Here is a 7,684-nt window from a genome sequence, read left to right on the forward strand (position 1 = left end):
TTGTAGCCTATAAATTAATGTATAGGCTATGTCCAACGGATAATGTCATACTTTTTAGTAGTGCTATCGTGGCGTAATAATCTGTTTGGTTGTAAAATGTATTACCTGAATGAAATGAAATCGAATGTATCGTCCTGTGGAATCATTCATTCACAGACAGCTTAAGAAGATGTTCAACTAATAAAGATCTTCATCGCTGGCAAAAAATATGATGCATTTGCAGATTTGCTTTCACTAGACTAAACTGTAGCTCTTGATGTTCTTAAATCTTCCTGTTACGACTCCGTGTCGAGTGTAATTTGAACGCGCTTCAGACGATTCAATGCGTGAGGAACTGAACAGAACTGATTCGCGAACCGATTTAGACAGATCTGCCAACTTGTTTGATGAAGTCTTTGAACAGAATCGAATCAAAAGAGTGATTCATTTGTAAATTGAGCATCGCTCATGCCCATAAAAAAGATACAGCGTGCTTGGAATAAACCCATTTAACAACATGTAAAGTAACGAGAGGAATGATCGCCCAACGTAACATGTAAAAGTTGTGTCCCTGACAGGAAAATACCCTGCTGCGCGATTTGCGCGAAAATATAACGATATTCGAAAAAGCTATTTTATGATCCCAACCCAACTTTGAGAATAGATTACGCCCGATAAGAGTCTCACGTTAACGCAGCACGTTAACGCCGATAACGGCCCACCACTAATATATATATATATATATATATATATATATATATATATATATATATATTAGTGCTGTCAAACGATTAAAATATTTAATCGCGATTAATCGCATTAATGTCATAGTTAACTCGCGATTAATCGCATTTAATCGCACATTTTTATCTATTCTAAATGTCTCTTGATTTCTTTTTGTCCCATTATTTTTTCTCATTTTAATGCTCTTATCAACATGGAAAAGTGGATCGGCTTGCTTTGTGCAAATGTTTTTTATTGAAAACAACATTGACATATATTGTGTTCAATTTCACACTAAAACATTCTTACTTGGAGCAAATAATCTCTCACACAATGTAACACTGTCCATCAATAAAAGGGTGAAAGAAATACTGACGAGGTCCTGATATTGACGAGGGGGCGGAGAATTCGCATCAGCTGTGTGTGTGTGTGTGTGTGTGTGTGTGTGTGTGTGTGTGTGTGTGTGTGTGTGTGTGTGTGTGTGTTTTTGGCCATCATCAAGTGGTATTTCAGACTGGACGTGCTGCGATGATGATAGCTCAGTTCACAACGACAAAACACACAGATCACTTTGGTCTCGTCAATGGAACCATTTGGCAACTTTTTAAAAGTAAACGTTCCATTCAGAATCTTATTGGCATCCATTTCGGTGTCTCGCGCTCGTCATCCACTCAAAACTGGACGTTTTGAACGTTCCTATAACATTCAGAAATAACGTTTTTATAACTTAATGGGAACGTTATGAAAACGTTCTTATAACCTAAAATTGTTAGCTGGGGAAGAGGAGAGATTCGCGATTGCACTGAACACGTTTTAAGTGCAGGCACATATTGTCTGAGCGAGCCCAGAGAAAATTCTAACAAGAGCAGCGTGTATCTGAGAGCGCGCGACTCGAGCAGAGAGATTCGTGCTCGGCACATTATATTCCACGCGCGAGCAGAGAGATTCGCGCTCGCGCATCCGGCTCGCAAGCCCAAACAAGTGTGTGCGGCGTGCCTGTTATTTTGTTTCCGGTCTAGCTAGATCCGCTTGCGCTTTCAAAACGTCCATGCCGCGTCCTATTGCAAAAGCATGTGAAAAAAAACTACAAAGTTTGCTAGGCCAAAAAGACCGTTAATCGCGCGATAAAAAAATTAACGCCGTTATAATGGGTTTGCGTTAACGCCGTTAATAACGCGTTTAACTGACAGCCCTAATATATATATATATATATATATATATATATATATATATATATATATATATATATGAGGTTAGCAACCTCTAGCGGTGTAAAATGACATATTTTAGCTTTAAATATATAAAAAAAATTAAAGGTAGGGTAGGCAATTTTTTTATAAACACCTTTTGTTATACTGGTTCAAACAAAGCGACAACCTTCTTGTCTCTCTCTTGAGTCCAACATCATATTAAACATATTAAACGTATTATAGACATGCAGATAAGAGGAATAAAATGAACTAAAATGACTAAAACAACATGTAAACCTATTAAAGCTCTATACATAAAACCATCATAATATATAGAGTGGTTAAAACATGTAATGTGTGACAATGTCACAAACTCATCCGTTAAAATTTTATTAAGCCTTAAGTTCTGCATAATTAAGGGCGTGGCCACTTGAGTGACAGGTGGATTGCCGCTGGTGTCACTACTACAGTACGTGCCATCCAGAAGCTTGCGTTATCAAGTGAACAGCTTCTTGTGGTGCCATCATCCCAAAGAGGCACAAAATCACTTTCACGACCTTTGACTGTTCCCTGCATAACTCAATAGACCTGCTGAGTCTTTAGCCATTTTCAAGAAACTGCTGAAGATGCATTGTTTCAGCAAAACTTATCTATTTATTATTTATTAAAATAAAATGCATTTGATGCACTGATTAAGTATTTTATTTTACTGTAAAGCAGGTTTATCTAGACAGGAAGTCAGAGGTTCATAACAGCAGGACAGGAAGAAGCCCTTCACCTACAGACTAAACACACATCAAACAAATGGCCACATTCAAGATGTTTGTCCATCCTGCAGATCAATCCACGTTTCTATAGAAACCAGACCACAGTTTCAGTTTGACTCAGATGTTGCACTGCGAGAGGCACACCTCAATAATACTGGCAATGTGAGATGGCAGACAGTTTTAACTTTCTGTTTTGATTTTCCATAAAAACAACAATTGCTATATGGATAACTTAATTGAATGATTAAACCGTTTAGATTATTTATTTTATTTATTTATTTTTTACCGATGTAATTCAAGGAGATTCATAAAATGGTATATTATGTTTTAAATGCATAACATCACAATATTGGCAATGTTTAATTCTTTTTTAAAAAAATCCATTATTAAAACAGTTAAAGTGTTAATAAGATCCAAAAGATTATTTTGATGTAACTATAGGCTATATGACATGTTCAGACTGTGTGAACTATAGGAGGGTTAAACTCTGTCGTGGGAGGATTCACACCAGAGTGTTTTCAGTGAACTCTCTTATCTCAGTTTTCACTGAACAACTGAAGAAAATGTTCCGCATGTTTGTTTTGTTCTGTTTGTGCTGGTGGAGACTGACAGGTAAGTTATAAACACATTTTTATGGCTTAATATTTCAGAACAGTTGAACAAACTACTCTTTATTATTGTACTTAGTTACAAACTACTTAATTTCCCTCTGATAGATCAAATGAAATTGAAATAATATTGTGTGATCTGCTTTGCAGTCAGGTCTCTGTTTGACAAATCATTTTAAAATTGTGAATTACAGGCCTGGAAAAGTCATGGAAAAGTATTAAAATGTTAAAAGTTAGGGAAAGTGGCTCACACTCAGAGGGTCAGGAAGTGAGTTGCTTTTCAAATGTCAGGCGGGTTTTTTTGTGGTTTTAAAAGTAATTTTTAATGATTGTTTCTGGACATACATACACATACAAATAGTCATCTTTAAAAAAGATTTTAAAAATAATTCTGCAGTATTTAAGAACAACAACAAAGACAAAATAAATTTGAAAATGCCAATTATCGTATAATTTCAAACTTAAGCTGACTTCAGGGTTTGTAAACCAACAGAAGCCTAATCTGTTCCTCTTTATGTTCTCCAGGTGTGTTTGCTGCAGAAACAAATGAAATAGAGTCAGTGTCAGTGATAGAGGGAGATTCCGTCACTCTAAACACTGATGTTACTAAAATACATGAAGACGAAGACATACTGTGGAAATATGGAGTTGAAAAGTCTCTGATAGCTAAAATCAGCAAAGAGAACAGAATCTTCTCCACATATGATGATGTTCCTGATGGGAGATTCAGAGACAGACTGAAACTGGATCATCAAACTGGATCTCTGATCATCACAAACACCACAACTGAACATACTGGAGTTTATCAACTAGAGATAAGGGGAGCGAAACTGACATCAAAAACATTCAGTGCTTCTGTCTATGGTGAGTAGAGATCATTTGTCTCGTCCTTCACATGTTTACAAGTTAAACTCAGTCCGCAGCATTTATGGCATCATGTTGATTACCATAAAAAATAATTTAGACTCATCCCTCATTTGGAGGTTACGGCGAGGCACTTATAATGGACGTGAATGAAGCCAGTATTTGAAGGATTTAAAAGAAAACTTCAGAAGCACTTCAGCATTTTTACAGTAAAGTTATAGTTTATGCAATTGTTGTCATGACAAACAAGTTGTAAAAATTGGATATAACAGAAAAGGTTAGGTGGTTTTTCACACAAAAATCATGTTATGCTCATTGGTCACATCTAGTAGCTGTTGGCTACTATTGAAACAGTGAGTAACATTTACCGATTGGCCCAATTCAATGGAAACTTGTTTTTAAATAAAAAAATTAAAAAAAGATAATTGTCACCTTTATCTCCCATTTCTGACTTTTTTTTCTCAGAATCATAATTCTGTGGGGGGAAAAAAATCCTCAGAATTTGGCATTTTAACATTAATTTCTGCGAGAAAAAGTCAGAATTGTGAGAAAAAAGTCAAAATTATCTTTTACATTTTTTTATTCCGTGGCGGAAACAAGTTTTCCCACCATTCAGCGCTTCACTGTATGATTTGTGTTTTTCTGGTGGACAACTGGAAATTAATTTTTGTGGCAATTAACATCATGTCAAAAATGCCTCAGATTGAGATGTACTTGAAATTAACCCACAATATTCCTTTAAATATTTATATACCGAAATGTTTGATTATTTTTTGAGAAACACTCACTGATCGTCAACAATTAAAATAAGCTTGATGTTCAGATTTATCCATATTTCTGTTTATTCTCTTGTTTTCCAGCTACTCTGCCCACTCCTAACATTACCAGAGATAGTTCATCATCATCATCATTATGTTCATTGGTGTGTTCATCAGTGTTGAATGTGTGTGATGTGACTCTCTCCTGGTACGCAGGAATGAGTGTATTGTCCAGCATCAGTGTGTGTGATCTCAGCATCAGTCTCTCTCTACCTCTGGAGGTGGAATATCAGGATAAAAACACCTACAGCTGTGTGCTGAACAATCCCATCAGCAACCAGACCACACATCTGGACATCAACACACTCTGTCACACACGTGAAGGTATGTTGGTGTTGATATTAACGTTGATTAATAAGCTTATCTATCAAGTTACAGTGCTGATGTTTTGATGCATGTGTGTAATTTGTCCTTTGGCCAAACCAAACAAAATGCATGAACTTTGTAGTATAGGACAGATAAAAGAAGCCCTTCTTAGATTAGACACACGGAACGGCATGACAATTGTCGCATCTGGTGTAGACATGGAGTAATATATGCCCAGTTGCAAAGGCTGCCAGTCCGAATGAAAAATCTGACTAGAGACCAATATCCTTAACTTCTTGCATTGGTAAAAGACTCCATATGTCAACCCGTGAAGTAATTTTTAGTGATGCACTGGACACGGCTTATGCAGAATAGCACGTGCTATTAAGTTAAAAGACATAGAAAGAGACAGAATAAAATAGAAATGGAGGCACATGCTGGAGGCACGCTTTGTCTTTAGAGACAAAGTCTGTAGAAATGATGATATGCTTTGTAAAATTTCCAACACAACCAGCACCACGCATATTGGGATGTATGTGGTACTACGGTCAAAATACCTTGAATTTCACCTAGTCAGACAACTGAATGGAAATTATCACACTATATATTTATAAAAAATAATAAAAAAAAATCATAGATTTTTTTTTAACAGAAAATAAAAGATTATTTTATTTTAAATTGTATTCAAAACTGTAAAATTACAAACACTATCTGTAAATGAACTGTTATTTTAAGTATCATGACATTAATGACAAATTACAGTAAATCACATTGTTTATACAGAAAAAAATTAGTGTTTTTAGTTAAATGTAAGTTTTCTTAAATTACATACAAATGTTTTTTAAAAAACAAAATTATCTGTAATTAAACAGTAACTTATTTTTTGATTAAATGATAAAACGGTCAAATAACTGTCAGCCCCCCGAAAAACTGTAAAATTAAAGTAAAACATCCTAATTATATAAACCAAAAAACACTTATTTTACAGGTATTTCCTGAATTATTAAGATCAAACACTTTCGTTGTAAAAAATATTTTTTAATGGCCAAATGACTGGCATCAGCTGTGTTTGTCTGTGGAAAGTTTAATGAAAATTTCTGTAAATTTGCACTTTAGTTAAATTAGGATATTAGCACCGAAAAGCAAGCGGCTCAATTGTAAAGGATACAGAAAAAAAAGCACAACGGATTAGTGGATGAACTAATACATCATCTATGATCTGGAAGCTCGGAGAGACATAACCGCCAAACAATTTCTATTTTTATTTATATGTATATATATATATATATATATATATATATATATATATATATATATATATATATTTATATATGTGTATATATGTATCATTATTATTTGACATTGTAATCCGGACCATGTTTTTTATATTTGTAACCATCTGTTTTTATAATTCTATTAGTATTTGCATCTGTGTTCGTTTTTATACTTCTATTTCTAGTCTTACTGTTTTTAATGTACTTTGTGCATTCATTCAATCCAAGTACTGCTAAGCAGAAAAGTAAATAAACTTTAAACTTCTAAAATAGTGTTAGCTGTAGATCAGACGAACAGATTCACTCACACTAATGGCTCATTATGTCTATTACAGATCAAGGCCTACCTGTATTGTTCATAGTGTTGATTTCTGCTGCTGCTGCTGGATCTCTGATGATTGTTGCTGTAGTCGTGATGTGCTGCATCTGTAAGAAATGTAGAAAAACAGGTCAGAAGAGCAAGCAATTATTCTGTATAAATATCTATCCTTTTTAAGACAGAGATTTCAATATAATTGTGAAACTGTCGTTTTAACATATCTGTGATTATTGTTAATGCAGTCGAGACCCAGGAGGAAGACAGAACTGATTCAGCATTGTGTAAACCAGCAACACGACAAAAGGTAAGAAGTTGTTGCAGTCAGTTAGTGAAGTTTGATGATTGAAGTTTGCAGCATCAGACGGTCAGTGAACAGACGTTTGTGGCCTTTAGACTCAACTGTCATTATTAACTTCAGCAGGGAGCAGATCAAAAGGAAAGTTTTACTTACTATGAACACATTAACACATATTTAAAACAAAAGGCAGCAATTGTCAAACAATACATATGTGGCAAGCAGAGTGGGGCCAAGAGCCGTGGGAACGGAGCGAGTCTCACAGAGAATCGCTTAAACTAAAATAAAAACTCAATATATAAATTCCAGGCCTGATCCTCTCTCCTCTTGCTTTGTCGTCACTCTTTTTACACCGCCGCCGGCGAGAGCGTCAAGGTGGCCAGATGTCATTCATTTTCAATGTGAGCCAGCGGAATTTGGGGTTAGAATTCGGTCACAATTCTGCGCGCGCAAGATCACATTTTGAGCGCGCAAAAGGGCATTTTGCACGCGCGTGACCTGAGTTTTGGGGAGAAATGTTCGTCTCGCAGATAATAAAATA

The sequence above is a fragment of the Siphateles boraxobius genome, unplaced genomic scaffold (genome assembly GCF_051911475.1).
Source record: "Siphateles boraxobius isolate OS27281-9 unplaced genomic scaffold, OSU_SipBor_1 13, whole genome shotgun sequence".
Taxonomy (NCBI): domain Eukaryota; kingdom Metazoa; phylum Chordata; class Actinopteri; order Cypriniformes; family Leuciscidae; genus Siphateles; species Siphateles boraxobius.